Raw genomic sequence first — 15,939 nt, 5'->3', positions numbered from 1 at the left:
AATACACTGTACCTTAAAATAACAAATATTTCCTGCAGGTTAAGGTCAAAATGTTGTCGGGAAATAATTAAATCCTGATCTCGCACCCAGATTACCAATCAGTTAGTAAATTGAAAACAAACCAGCAGTGAAACAGTATCAAAGCAATAAATAGCAGGAGAATTGAAAGGGCTGCAGTAAAAGCTGGTGTTTAGCTGGGCGATTTCATTGGTGAAATGGGGCCTATTGTTGGAACTGATGACACGTGGCCTACAGTGCTGCAGGTGTGTTTGATTGGTGGTGCTGACCCTGCAGTTGCCATTTGATTAGCTCCACTGGGACTGGAAAGAGAGATGCAACAGAAGGGCAGACCAGGGGGTTGCAAAGGAAACAATCCCTTGAAAGAGGGAGAGGAATATGTGTCTGTTGCCGGATTCTTCCTGGAAGAGGCTGGTGGATGGAAGGTAAGAATCTGGGGAACTCTGCCTTGCTCTGGCCAGTGATTGTGACTTGATTAATGGTAATGGAGCTGCAGCTGAAAGTTGATTGGGTGCCATTTGGTACTTGATCAGTGATACTGGGAACACGCCTCGTCTTTGATTAGCTTGCTGCTGGAATTTGATAAATGTCACTGGGACTGCTTGGCCTTTGCTATTTGATCCTGCGGGTTGAATGTGGTGTTTGATTGATCCGGCTTACTTTGGTTGGTGATGTTGTGCAAGAGCCACAGCTCGTTCAGACTTCAATCCACGGAATGTGAGTGGCTTTGACCAAAGCGGTAAGATCCCTGTTTCACTGCAGTTTCTGCTGATGGGGCATCACAAACGACAAAACTCTCGCTTTGGGAATATTGAAACAAAAGGTAATATGTATAGAGGCCCATATTGTCAGCACACTTTTATTCAGAAGAAAGCTGTATGTAACTCTTTCAATAGGATCTAGATTTTCCACTGACAACTTGCTCATCACTTTTGGTTTGTGCACTCTTGTACTTCAGTCTCCTGTTTTCACAGCAGTCTTTATTCTATTCTATCTTATCAGCTGAGTGTACTTACAAATATCCATTGGTAGTTAATTGGATTTGTTTTTTATGTAAGCATATTTTTTTATTGCGCAGCTAATTGATGAAATCAATCCCCTGGTCTTAGTGTACCGATTACACAATATTTCTTCAGACTTCTAGCTAAACAGCCACGGTAACTTTAGAGATCCCAGGGCTGTAGTTACAATGACATATATCTGTGTTACATAGAACACTTCATAGTACACATTCATTAACAACAAAGAGCAGTAAAAAATATATCTTAGGATGGTTGTTAGTATGCACACTTGCACACTTGTTCCTTTCAAATGAGTGAGGATGTGGCAGCATTTGTCAGCAAAACGATAGTCTTGTCCTCAGCGGGTGAAGGTCAAACCTTCTAAAGAGTAAATTTTTATTTCTTACTACTTCATTTAGAATATCTGGAGCTGAAATCGCCAGTACCCATGCACTGATATCTCGCAGCAATGGCTACGGATGCTCGCGATGTTTGATGCAGCACCAACTGATCTGACATTGATGGCTGCAGTTTGGGCTTTAGTCAAGCACAGTCATGTGAAATTTGAATTAAATTACTGGAATTTGTAGAAGTTAGCTCCTGAAAATCCTTGAACTTGAACAGTGAAGTTTCATTGTGTGCATATTCCAATTCATCACAGATTGTCCAGTGGATCTTGGTCACTTTAGAACCACATTGGATTTACTTTGTGTAGTGGTAATCTTTGTGATGTGGCTTCCTTCTTCCAAGGATTTGCACTATAAATATACAAGAATGCAGAAACAAAATGCTGGAGGAACTCAGTGAGGCAGTCAACATCTGTGGAGGGAAATGGACAGAGGATATTTTGGGCCAAGATCATTGGTGCTATAATTTTAGTTTTGTTTAAGGAAGAGACTAATGCAACACACGCTTACTTTCTTATAGAAAACCTATAGTACAATACAGGCCCTTCGGCCCACAAAGCTGTGCCGAACATGTCCTTACCTTAAAACTACCTAGGGTTACCCATAGCCTTCTATTCCATGTACCTATCCAGGAGTCTCTTATAAAATCCTATCGTTTCTGCCTCTACCACCCCATTCCACGAACTCACCACTCACTGTGTAAACAATTTACCCCTGACATCTCCTCTGTACCTACTTCCAAGCACCTTAAAACTACTGTATGCCCTCTTGTGCTAGCCATTTCAGCCCTGGGAAGAAGCCTCTGACTATCCACACGATCAATGCCTCTCATCATCTTATAAACCTCTATCAGGTCACCTCTCATCCTCCGTCGCTCCAAGGAGAAAAGGCCACGTTCACTCAACCTATTCTCATAAGGCATGCTTCCTAATCCAGGCAACATCCTTGTTCTGAAATTTAACTCTTGTATCTCAGTGCTGCCTTTTACTGTGGTGCTGATTCATTGTAAGAAATGAGGCAGGAGTATCGATACCATTATAATGACTCAAGTACTGGAAAATGGGATTAGTATAGATGGCTACATGATGGTCAGGCCAGACATGGTGGGATGAAGGGCCTTTTTCAATGGTGATTATCTCAATAATTAGCAAGTGCTACCTCTTTGTCTGTGGCGCAGTAAACGATGGCAGAGGGAGTGACATGCACCACAGATGATGCGGAGGCTTTTCTCTTCGCACCACGCTTGTCGGCAAGCGTTCCATTCACGGTTCTGGGGTAGAGCTCTGCTCATACTTCTCTGCAGAGTTTAGAAGTGTTGAGGCCAATTGCTCGGGTGCTGTTGGGGAAAATGAAATCGTAGTTTGTTTAAAGGCTTAGCTGCCTGTCATTTTATTCAGGATGATTGAGCTAGAGACTGAAAATGGAGAAGATGTTGAATTACAAAGGGGTTTGTTTCTGTGCTGGAGATGGAATCTGCAGTGGAGGTAGTGGGATTTCAGGACAGATGGATGTGCCTGGACAGAAGTTTCCGTAGCATTGGTGTTAACGTGGCAGACAAACAACTTACCTGTGTTATTATTTGGTAAAATGATGTGCATATCAATCAGATACAGACTGCTCCTTGAAATTCTGGCTGCCCAATAAAATATTGTAGAATGTGCTTTCTTTGGACCATGTTGATACATCACATTCTGATCATATAGCAGTATAGGTTGTGGTCTGGAAGCGTGAAGCCAAATTAAAACTAAACAACAGAAGGGTGGATCCTGCAGAGGACAGAGAATGGGACAGGATTTAGTATGGAAATTACATGTATCGTGTACAATTCCTTAGGGAAATTGAACTGCATTGCACATTCTGCATCTCATTAAAATGCCCTTATTTCACAGTATTGTGAAATGTATTGTGAAATATGCTGTAATAAGACCATCAGACTATAAAACATAGGAGCAGAATTCGGCCATTTGGCCCATTGATTCTGCTCTGAATCATCATGGTTGATTTGATTATCCCTCTCAATCCCATTCTCCTGCCTTCTGCCTGTAACCATTTGTGCCTGAATAATCAAGAACCTATCAACATCTGACATAAATATGGCCTCCACACCTGTCTGTGGCAAAGAATTCCACAGATTCACTACCCTACTGTTCCTCCACATCTCTCTTCTAAATGGACGTCCCTCAATTCTGTGCTGTGTCCCCTTGTCCTGGACATACTCACTATAGGAAACATCCACCCTATCTATGCTCAATTTTTGATAGGTTTTAATGAGAATCTGCCCCCCACCCCCGCATTCTTCTAAATGCCGGCAAGTTTTTTTCCTATGGTTTCTATGTGTACAGGTCAGTGGGACTAAGCAGAAAATAGTTCGGCATAGCTAAGAAGGGCCAAAAGGCCTGTTTTTGTACTGTAGTTTTTCTGTGGTTTCTATGGTTTCAAAGTACAGTCCCAGAGCCATCAAACATTCCTTGTATGTTAACCCTTTCATTCCTGAACCTCCTTTGAACCTCTCCAATGCCAGCACACCTTTTCTTCGAAAAGGGGCCCAAAACTGCTCATAGTACTCCAAGTGTGGTCTAACCAATGCCTTATAAAGTCTCGGCATTGCATCCTTGCTCTTATATTTTAGTTGTCATGAAATGAATGCTAACATTGCATTTGCCTTCCTTACCACTGACTCAACTGGCAAGTTAACCTTTAGGGAATCCTGTACAAGGACTCCCAAGTTGCTTTCCACTTAAGATTTTTGAATTTTCTCCACATTTAGGAAATATCTACGCCTTTATTCCTTCTACCAAAGTGTATTAACATGCACCATATTCCATCAGCCGCTTCTTTGCCCTTCCACCCAATCTGTCCAAGTCCTCTGCAGACTCCTACTTCCTCAATGCTACCTGCCCATCGACCTGTCTTTGTATTGTCTGCAAACTTGGCCACAAAGCCATCAATTCCTCCATCCAAATCATTGACATGCAAAGTGAAAAGAAGCAGTCCCAACATCAACCCACGCAGAACATCACTCGTAGCCAGCAGCCTATCAGAAAAGTCCCGCTTTATTCCCACTCTTTGCCTCCTGCCAGTCAACCAATCTTTTATCTGTATTATAGTACCTTTGCTATAATACCCTGGACCCTTATCTTGTTAAGCAGCCTCATGTGTGGCTGCCTGAAAATCCAAGATAAACACCATCCACTGATTCTCCTTTGTCTATCCTGTCTTTTATTTCCTCAAAGTATTCCAACAGATTTGTCAGGTGAGATTTTACCTTAAGAAAACTATGTTGAGTTTGGCCTATTTCCTTCAGGTACTCATCCTTAATAATGGGCTCCAACATCTTCCCAATCACTGAAGTTTGGCTAACTGGTCTATAATTTCCTTTCTTCTGCCTCCCTCCCTTCTTAAAGAATGGAGTGAAATCTTCAATATTGCAGTCCTCCAGAAACATTCCAGAATCTAGAGATTCTTGGAAGATCATGATTAAACCCACCTCAATCTCTTCAGCTAGGTCTTTCAAAACCCTGGTGTGTAGTCCACCTGGTCCAGGTGACTTACCTGCCTTCAGACCTTTCAGCTTCCCAAGCACTTTCTCCTTAGTAATCACACTACACTTCTGGTGCCCAACACTCATGTTTCTGGCATTCTGCTTGGGTCTTCCACAGTGAAGACTGATGCAAAATACTTATTTCTTTGCCCCCATTACTAGCTCTCCAGTGTTATTTTTCAGTGGTCTGATATCCACACTCTAGCCTCTCTTTTACTTGTTGTATATCTAAAAGAAACTTGTTGTATCCTCTTTTATATTATTGGCTAGCTTACCTCCATATTATATTTTTTCTCTCTTTATGGCTTTTTTAGTTTCCGTCTTCTGGTTTTTAAAAGCTTCGGGCTGATTTTTTGTATATTATGTGCCCTCTCTTTTCTTTTTATGCGGTCTTTGACTTCCATTGTCAGACGTGGTTGCCTCATTTTCCCTTTAGAATACTACTTCATCTTTGGGATGTACCTATCTGTGCCATCTGAGTTGCCCCCAGAAACTCCAGCCTTTCCCATTCTGCTGTTATTCCTGCTCGATTCCTCTTTAAAACAACTTTGGCCAACTTCTGTCTCTGATACTGATGAATGCTGATACTCCTGACTTTGCAGAAAGCAGGGTGAAATCTATCACATTATGATCTCCTCCCCCTAAGGGTTCATTTACCTTCAACTCCTAATCAAATCTGGTTCATTCACAATACCTAATCTAGACTTGCCTTTCCTCTAGTGGACTCATACACAAGCTGCTCTACAAAACCATTCTACAAATTCCCTCTCTTGGGATCCAGCACCAGCTTGGTTTTCCCAATCTACCTGCATATTGATACCCCCCATGACTATCGTAATACTGACCTTTTTATTTGACTTTTCTAACTCCAGCTGAAATTTGTATCCTTGCTACTATTCAGAGGCCTGTATATAACTCCCACAGTTTTTTTACTCTTGCAGTTTCTTAACTCTACCCACAAGTATTCTACACCTTCTGATCCTATGTCACCTCTTTCCAAGGATTTGATTTTACTTTTTACCAGCAGAGCCACCCCACCCCTCTGCCTACCTGCCTGTGTATCCTTGGATATTAACCTACCAACTATAATCCCCCTTCATCCATGACTCAGTGATGCCCACGACGTTGTACTTGTCAATCTCTCACTGCGCTACAGGATCACCTACCTTATTCCGTATTCTGCATGCAGTCAAATATAACACCTTCAGTCATCTGTTCACCACCCTTTCTGATTTTGCCCCCATGTTACACTTCACCTCATCCATTGACTGTAATTTTGTCCTTTCATCCGCCTGTCCTTCCTCACTGTCTCACTACAGACTACATCCGATTCTATACCAACTGCCACATCCTGAGCCCTATCTCTCCTGTTCCCATCCCCTTGCTGAATTAGTTTAGTCCCTTCCCAACAGCTCTAACAATCCTGTTTGTAAGGATATTGGTCCCCCTCGGATTCAAGTGCAACCCATCCCTTTTGTACAAGTCATACCTTCCCCAGATGAAAAAAACATTGATTTAGGAATCTGAAATACTGCCCCCTGTGCAAATTGCTCTGCCAAATCATCTGATTCTTATCCTCAATGGTGCTTTGCACAGGCAACAATCCAGAGATTTCCACCCTGGAGGTCCTGCTTTTCAGCTTTCTACATAACTCCCTGTATTCTCTCTTCTGGGCCTCATCCCTGTTTCTACCTATGTTGTTGGTACCAATATGTACCACGACTTCTGGCTGTTCACCGCCCCCCCCACCTTTAGAACGCTGTGGACCCGATCAAAGACACTCTTGACCCTGGCACCTGTGAGACCAAAATACAAACCGGGTTTCTTTTTCATGTCCACTCAATCCCCTGTTTGCTCCTCTTAAATATGGAATCCCCTATCACTACTGCACTTCCCTTTTCCCTCCTTCCCTCCTGAGCCACAGAGCCAGACTCTGTGCCAGAGACTCATTCACAGCAGCTTCCCCCGGTGGGTCGATCCCCATCCTAGCAGTATACTTATTATTGGTGATATTGTTAACCTTTTGTCGCCATGAACTTTTCTCTCCCTGATCATTGTTGGAAAGCTTTATGATTTTAGTTTCATGTTTACTTTACTTGATCTATTCTACTCTATTGAAAATCATCTGAGTATCTCCACATCTATCACCGTCATTCATTTCTTTTGTCCTTCCACCATTTTTCCCCTTTCTTTTTCTGTTCAATCCATGTTGCAGTAAGCAGGTAGAGAAATACAAATATATTTCTAGAAAAGCTAGACATAGGCCTGTTTTTTCATTGACATAGACTGAAAGTGACAAAGTTGTTTGTATCGTCCAGGATGATTTTTCATCTAATGGTATTTCAGTGACGAGACTTGAGCTCCCAACTGATACATTTTGTGTCAGTCTCTGTGTAGTGATTAAACCGAGGATCGCTTAAACATATTCCTACTGTTCATTAAACGTTGCCTTTGTTTGAGTTGCCTTGTGAAGATAATAAAAACAAAAGGTTGTATGGTCTTACCTTAATGGTCATAAGGATTGATACTGAAGTTTTGTTGGTGACATTCTGTCAAAGTAGACGATTTGTAAATGTTTGAGGGAATGAGAAAATTGAACACAGATATAAGGTTATTTATTTGGACCAGGAATAAGAGAAACATTCTTTCTGTTTGGTTTATAAATGCTGTTACGTACCCCGTAACTGGGTTGCCAAACCAGCAGAAATGGATTACTCAGTTGGAGTCTGGATTACTAGAACTAAGAAAGTTTTATTAAAGAAACAAGCAACACAGTACTCTAATCAAAAGGATAATAAATGCAACAGTTCAGCAGTGATAAGCACACATGTACACAGAATTAGGATAACAGGATCAATCAAGCTCTATCGTCGTCTAGAGGTAAATGACCAGTTTCAAAGTGACGCAAAGTTCAGTTCAATTTAGTTCAGTTCAGTTCACAGTAATCACTGCCGTGGGAGATGGACAGTGGGGGGGAAGGAGAGAGAGAGCAAAACGAATGAATATTCAAATGGCTTCCACACAGACCTTCGATATTCTTCACAGTCAGCTTTCGGGCAAGCCCTTTGTGATGTCTTCTGAGGTCACCGACCGTGACCCCTCCGTTTCCAGATACGATCGTTTCTCTGCGGTGAACCTGGCACCCAGGCAAGGGCGGACACACACCAGGTTCCCGCTGATCGTGCCTTTCCACCCTGTGTGTCTATGGCTTGGTCCCGCGACCAGCCTTCCAAAACTTCCCATGGACTTGTGGGAGACGCACCACTTCCAGGGTCTCGTTACCTCGGGGTGTCGTGTGTGTCTTGCCTTAGTGAACCTGTCCCTTTTTATCCCCCTGCTGGGGTATCGCCTGTCCATCACTTCAAACAGTTCAGGGTTCAAAGGGGGAGCCGATCTTGACAGCTCTCCTTCTGTTAAACTCTCCTGTCCCTTCATTAACATCTCCAATTGCTGCTCCATTGTTTTCCTTATCTCTCTTTCTCCTGAGGACAGGTGGCAGACCAACTGCTGATCCCACTGATGCCAGCACAGGACAGCTAACATCTTAATCTATGTGTATTCTCGTCACAATGCCTAAATGGAGCTTGTGATGGAAGTTGACACATAGCAGTGGACAAGGTAGGTCATTAACGTAAAGGGATATATGATCAGTAAAGTTCTGTGGAATTTGGACTGGTGCCGCTTTTGGAGGAGAAACATTTTTTATTGGCTTCTGTTTCCATTCTGTGATTTCCATGTAATTTGCCTTCATTTAACCTTGACTATATGAATAATAGGACGATTTTTGGGAAATTATAACCATGTACTGTGCCATCCGTTTAGTTGACAGAGTACTGTAATGGGATTCCAACATGACTAAATATTGAATAACAAACGTGATTATCATCTATCAGGCACGTACACAAACAGTATTGGAAAGAAATACTCAATTCATGGGTTTAATATTCCATGTCGTGTGACTCTGACATTTTATTATTCATATGGAAATTTTCCAAGAAAAATTACTTCCACAACCAAAAAACTGGTGAGATGAGATGAGAATAATTTAATGCATCTTTTTATTCCTTAACTTTCTTTGGAACATACTGTCATTTTAAATACTTCTACTGAAAATTATCACTTTGAAAGAAATGGATTTACGTCTATAAAAAAATCATTAAATGTCTTGCATGATTTCATGTTAGATTCTTCTTAATTCAGATTATTCACATAATGCTTACTCATTACTCCCAATTGTATACTCCAAAATAAACAAAATATACTCCAATATAAACAAAATATTACAGGTAATTGGATTTATCAGAATTGGTGAGTGAGCCCCATTTTCTATCTGGCTGTTATTTAATTGCAATCTTTTGCAGGACAATGCTGTTACTACAGCCCCCAAACAGGAAAACACAAGGGTAGGGCACCTGAAGCACAGCACGAGCCTCCTCTCTGTTACATGTGCTACCAGCTCCTACTCCACCTACAGACACAATATTAGCACATTTGGAAGATAAAAATAGGGAAGTTCTATACTGGGAAACAAAATCCCATATAAAATAACACCTGCCATATTTCCAATATTCCACAAATTGCCTAGCACTCCACATTTCCCCAACATTCTACACTCCTTGTGTCCCCAACACCTGCTGGAAACCCCAATACTCCCCATATCCCCAGTGGTCTATAAAACACCACACTCTTTATATCCTCACACTATTTGAAATGTCAACATTCTTATTTTGCCCAACATTCAACAAAGTCCCCACGCATTAGGTATTTCCCAACATTTTGCAAACCTCGTGGCACTGCTCACATTCCTCTGCAGTCTCTGTATCACAAATATCCTGTTTACCTCCCAACATTCCGGAAAACCCCATCTCCAGGTACCTGCCAACCCATGATACTTCCCCTAACGATTCCTGCATTCTGATCATGCCCCCAATTCCTTACACCCAGTATTATCCCCCAACTCTCCTTATATTCCCTGACTCACTAGCACTCCTGACATCTGTGAATATATAAAACAATGCAAAATTTAATGTGCAGGACTAGAGTTATACTGTGTTTAACACAATGAATGAATACGATTGACTTGACTCTGCGCGCTCATTATCCAACCAGGCTGTGTATTTCTAAACTGAAATGGTTGCCAATGCAATCTAAGTCACTACTGGGCCAGTCAACAGCTTACTGAGTGTGGGCTCCAATTATAGAGGATTATTCTTTTACTAGATTCTTGAAATTCCAGTGCAAGTTCAAAATTTTTGTGTTGTATTTGCAATCACTTTGCTGGTTTTATTTCATCCTGGTGTCTCGCAGCCATTTGACAAAAGCAGCAGCTTCAGCAGAATCTCACAGAGCAAGCACGTAATAGATTCCTCACAGTTTATGTGTAGGAATGGATGGATCTGGTCCAGTCTGTACTGGGTTTGCTGAGTCGGGGAGAAGATGGACCAGAACAGTGTACCCTTAGCACCACTCATTGCTGAGATCACACCCATTGTTTACATGAAAATGAAGAGTTTACATAATGTATAACTTGACTGGGGTTAGCATATTGTGATTTGGCTTGTAAATCAGCAAAATGCCTCACAGTGCACATTAAAACAATCATCCTTTTTAGTGATCTAGATCATAATCATTCTTGATGTGCGAATATTCCTTGTGTGACTTTCTGAAAATCAGTCTAATTTTTCCAGTGTGAGAGGCATACTGATAAATGATGCTTTGAAAGAGGGAATCTAGTCTTTCAGCATGTTGCACCCTTTGTCCTTCAGAAGGTTAATTGAATTTTCCAGATGCCTCATAAAACATGGATTATTTTCTAAAAAGGACACGCTGGGCTTGAAGCCTTGTCGATAAAATATGATGTCTGTGCCTAAAGGCTGCAGTGTGTTTAACCCCGCTCTCCCAGCAATGTCTACTTCACAGCAAATATTCAGTGGCTGCACACACGTACTGTCTGTCTCCCAGGCTCCATTATATAAGCAGTCAAGAGTGACCGGCAGCTCAGCCTTCTGATGAGTTAGTTGCAGAGAGCTCAAGGAAAAGCATTGAATGAATATGTTTACGATCTTTCTCATTCTTCCAGCTACTATTATGCCACTATTCTCCTTCCTTCATTCAAGGTCTTTGAATATGCTGTCATCTCCCTGCTTCATACTTTCCCTTTCTGCTCATCCCTTTCCCATGCTGTTGGCAGGATCAAAACAAGCCTAAGAATGCACTGGGCAAGGTCACCAGCAATCACTGTTCCCTCTAAGCTGTGTGGGCGCGTGGCGGCACAGTAACTGAAATGCTGCCGTGCACATAGCCTTTGTTGTCGTGCAGCTGGAATTTTCTATTGTAGAATGTTTTATTAAAGTGGCGCACAGTTTTCAAGCCGTGCAAAAATTTCCTGCTCAGTCTGCCCGGTGGTGTAAGAATAAATAAATTGGAGGGAATATTTTCAGCAACATCCTCATTGATTGTGACCTCAGAACCTCAACCTCTGTGAGCATTTCTCTGATGTTTGATGTGGTAATCAGTGCCAATCCTCCTTCCATCCATCTCTTCTTGGTCTATACGAGAACGGCTCCACACTGCCGATGATCCTGCTCCAATGAAGTGCCCAACTCCTGGTTGGCCACCTGGAGTTCTTAACCGTCCACTGTTGAGCCATTGTTATCCTGTATGCCTATGCTGTCTCTCTGGAACATCTGGTGATGGGACCAAAACCAACACTCACCCCTTACCTGAACCCACTGGCTCAAAGTCTATTCCCCTTGTCCCACGATCAGTTTTCTGCCCTGAATTCCCTTCAGAATTTCCATATTCTAAATCTGCCCTGTTGACTTAATGCAATTTTGTTGCTTCGTATTAGTGTGGGATTTGCACAAACTACCCCTATCTTTGCTCAACTGTGCTACAAATTTTGCAACACAGAAAAGTTTCAATCCTGCTGTATCTCCATTATGAATATGTAATTGTTACAACAGAAGTATATAATGTTTAGTCCAATTGTTGAGTATCAGCCACAAGAGTCTGTTCCTAGATAATCAATTTTGTGCTGGAGCTGAGGAAATAATAGATTTGAGTTCCTACCTCTCCCCTAAATACAGAACCACTGATGTAATGGTCTACGTTGCCAAAATTAAATGGGAACATTTGGAAGGGGACAGCTTTTTTGTAGGATCTATTGAGGCAAGATTGTGACCTGCTCTAAAATTACCCCATTGTAATCCAATCTGACTCACAGTGAGGGGCTAGAGACTCTTGGAAATTCATGGCCAACATGATTAACGTAACACATAAAGTGAATGAGTGAATAATCAAAACTTCATCCACAAGATCAAAACACAAATCATCTATCTAAAGGCATCCATTTCAAGTTTCAATTTTTATTTTAGGATTCTGGGGCTTATGCTACACCTATTGTGAAGGTAGTTCCATGGATCGGTTGCAATGTGTAAAAAGAATGATCAATCAGAACTTGTCTTCACCCTGACATTCATTTTCATGAGTGGGAAATTTAACTTCACCATTTCTTAACTCCGTCTGTTTGTAAGATTTCCTGTTGGATTTTCTTTCCAAGTTGTGCAGCCCAAATTTATCAGTATTTTCCTCAAAATTCCGACCTCTGACCCTGGTAGTTGTGTGGCTTTTGACAATGCCTGGGTAGGTAATATTAAAGATGGTGCTGATGGTGCCCAGTTTACATCTCTCTCGTAAAGTGAAACCACAGGGTAGAGGTGGAAAGGCAGGTTCTTTTCATTAACAGTGAATGAAGAGAAGGAGGATGATGGAGATTTGATAGATTTCAATTCAGCGGAATTCTATAGGGCATTTGGACCATTGGAAGGCATTTTAGAATTGTTTATACGAAGTATATAGTAGAAGAGAGAAACTTTTCTTTCAATTTCCAAAGGAACAATGCAATGTTGTTTGTTGTTAACATCATATTAAATATGGAATACCATTCACCAAGTGGTAACCCTTCTTTTGGTTTACAGTAACCCTATATTTATGAGTGGACAGAAGAAAGAAGGATACTTCTGATTGATGTATCACCAAACAAGACTATAAACAGGTTTCAATAGGATTTTGTTCCTGTGAACTGTTCATAATCCAAGCAGTTCATAAATTGAAAATGCAGTGACAAACCAAATTCTAACACAGCAGAAGATGCCTGCAGCCTGTAGCAGCCAACAATTCCTTCCCATTGATCTCCTGAACAGTTAACTCAAATATAAGGATCTTTGTACACTGGGGAAGGCCTTTTATAAGAAATCAAATTTGTGATGTTGTTAATAAAAGTCAGCTGATGAAATCGCTCCTCTTGAAGTTAGTTAAATGAAGTAAGGCATTTATTTTTCCGTGCCTTTGCTTTAAAATGTGAGATATGTTTGTGAATTTTTCAAAGCATGGTTTCAATGGTAATAGCTCAGGGGTACTCTTCATGCAAGTCTGTGAACGTCTTCACTGAATTTGGTAGGAGGTATTTCAAGCAGCAGCAGTACAAGTGATTGAGTGACTAGGCACCTCAAAGGGACTGGAGTACTTCTGGAGAAAGATGAGAAGACATCTGCTGGATAGGAATAAAGAAAACTGTTCAGTGAAAGAGTCACCATGGCAGGGCAGGGATAGACACTGTTAGCAGCCAGTATTTACATTCTCCAGAGCAGCACCAGGTCTTAGGAGGCACTGTATGGAGAAATTTCCCAAAAAATGGTGTTGATCACTTGAAAGAATTTCCTTCAGGCTTAATAGTTAAAAGAATGTATCTAGTCCATAGCTTTGTAATGTGATCTTATTTAAAACTTAGCCAGAAAACAGAAAAGAATTTAATTAATATTGTTGAATTAATAAGATTATTTCAAGGGAACAATTGATTCATTATTACTGAATGCAGCTTGGTACAGCTTGAAAGAGGAGGAGAAGATGGCGACGCGACGCAGCGCGCGCGGTCTCTCCAGTGATGAATATCTGTAATCTGTCAAGTAGGATGCTGTGCACAATTCTGATTTGATGGAGGCAGATGTGAGAGTTCGGAGGAACATCTGGTGAAACTTCTGAAATGCCTGCTTCGCTGCTGCAGCTACACTGTGATCCGAAATCTCCGGAGGGGAAGGCCCCGAGTCCTCGGCTTTGCTTGTTGCTTGGCGGCTGGGGCCGGGATCGAAGTGCTCGGCAGAGATGGTGCTTGGTGCTCAGTGTCAGAGAGCTGGTCGGAGGCTCGAAGTTTTCAGACAGACTCAGAGTCGGACTGTGGTCAGGTGCTTCCAGGATGCTGCATCAGCAAGTTTGCGGCACTAGAAGCTCATGGCAGGGAGAGTTCCTTCCTTCTACCGTCTGTGTGAGATGATGGGCTATCGGGACTTTGAGACTTTTTTTTACCGTGCCCATGGTCTACTCTTATCAAATTACAGTATTGCTTTGCACAGTTGTAACTATATGTTAATAATTATGTAGTTTTTGTCAGTTTTAGTCTTGGTCTGTCTTGTGTTTCTGTGATATCATACGAGAGGAACATTGTGTCATTTTTTAATGCATGCATTTCTAAATGACAATAAACGAGGACTGAGTGTCCTCATAATCTAATTTAATCTACATGATCTTCACAGGCCTCTAATGAATGATTGTGAAATAAGCCTCACTCTTCCTTTTTATTCTTCAGGAACATTTTTATACCTTTAGACTTAAGGTCCATTTTAACCATCTACAATGCTATTTTAATTTACCAGTGAAAGAAAAGAAAAAACTTGTTTTTATGAGGTCCTCTTCACATATCATCTTTTGCGCTCTCCAGCCAACCCAGTTCAGTAGCAGCTCAATTTTCAAATCTTTGTTATCTTCAGGACCTTTGGTCCTCCCTACCCACGTAAACTTCTTTCTCATGAGAGTCCTGAAAACCATTTGGTCACCTCACCATTAGTAGCTGCTTCAGTTGTCGATTCAAAGTTCAAGACTTTCCTCCCTCAACCTTTCTTTTGTTTTATCTTGCCTCAATCAGAATGCTTCTTAAAGCCTATCTCTTAATTGTTGCCCTATTATTTGGCTTGGTATCAATGCTTTGTTTGAGAATTCCACATTTTGCTTTCTTCCTTCTCCATCCTTAATTGGAGGCTGACTTTGGGCACTATCAGGACACAAGAAGCAGGAGCACGAGGGAGCCATTTGCCACTTGTACCAGCTCAATAGGATCATGTTTGCTCTTTTACCTCAGGGAACTACCCATATGAATACTAGAAATCTATTGGTCTCTGTCTTGATGATTATCAGAAATTGTGCCTTGACAAGCTTCATGGGAGAGAATTCTGGGTGAAGAAATTCCCATCTCATTTATCTCCTGAATGTCTGACCTCTTATTTTGCAACTGAGTGAATACTGGCACTGTTGTGTAAGTTCACACCCACCACTGGAGCCCAGTCTGGGCCACTGTCACAGAGATCAGCCCATGTTAGAGCAGCAACCCTACACTTGTTGAACCTCAGATAGAACAATTCCAGCAGGAAAGCACTTGGCTGACAGTATTTCCCAACAATGTTTGACACAGTGTTTTGTGCGTGATCATTTAATATCTGGTTTAATAATCTCCATGTAACTTCTCTGGTTCTGCAACTTCTGTTCACCGTAGCTAATCAAGTAACTCGAATGCTTCCATTGGTGAATAGAAGGAAAAAAGTCTAATGTCAAGTTTATTGTTGTGTGTACAAGTACATCTGTGCATAGGTGCAATGAAAATCATCACAGACTCTTCATTAAATTTGTTTTCAAATAAGAAATATAAATTATGTGTAAACTGTACACTTTTTTTACAAGAAGGAGCACAATTAGAACAAAAAAAGTTCATTTTAGTGCAAAGTGATCGAAATGGTCATGTTGCTGATTAGGGTTTTGTTGGTTGGTTCAAGAACTAAATAATTGAAGGGAAGTCGCTATTCTTGAACCTGTTGGTGTAGGGCTTCAGGCTTTTGTATCTTCTGTTTGGTAAGACATGTCTCTA

General features: G+C 41.3%; 1 protein-coding gene across 3 annotated transcripts in view; it reads left to right on the top strand.

Annotated features, from left to right (window-relative positions):
* Positions 1 to 15,939, top strand: part of LOC134351649 (protein bicaudal D homolog 1-like) — a 230,858-nt gene that overhangs the window by 28,904 nt on the left and 186,015 nt on the right. The gene's annotated exons all lie outside the window — the stretch shown is intronic.

Source organism: Mobula hypostoma, chromosome 9 (assembly GCF_963921235.1).
Source record: "Mobula hypostoma chromosome 9, sMobHyp1.1, whole genome shotgun sequence".
NCBI lineage: Eukaryota > Metazoa > Chordata > Chondrichthyes > Myliobatiformes > Myliobatidae > Mobula > Mobula hypostoma.
This window is presented reverse-complemented; position numbering and strand designations above follow the sequence as displayed.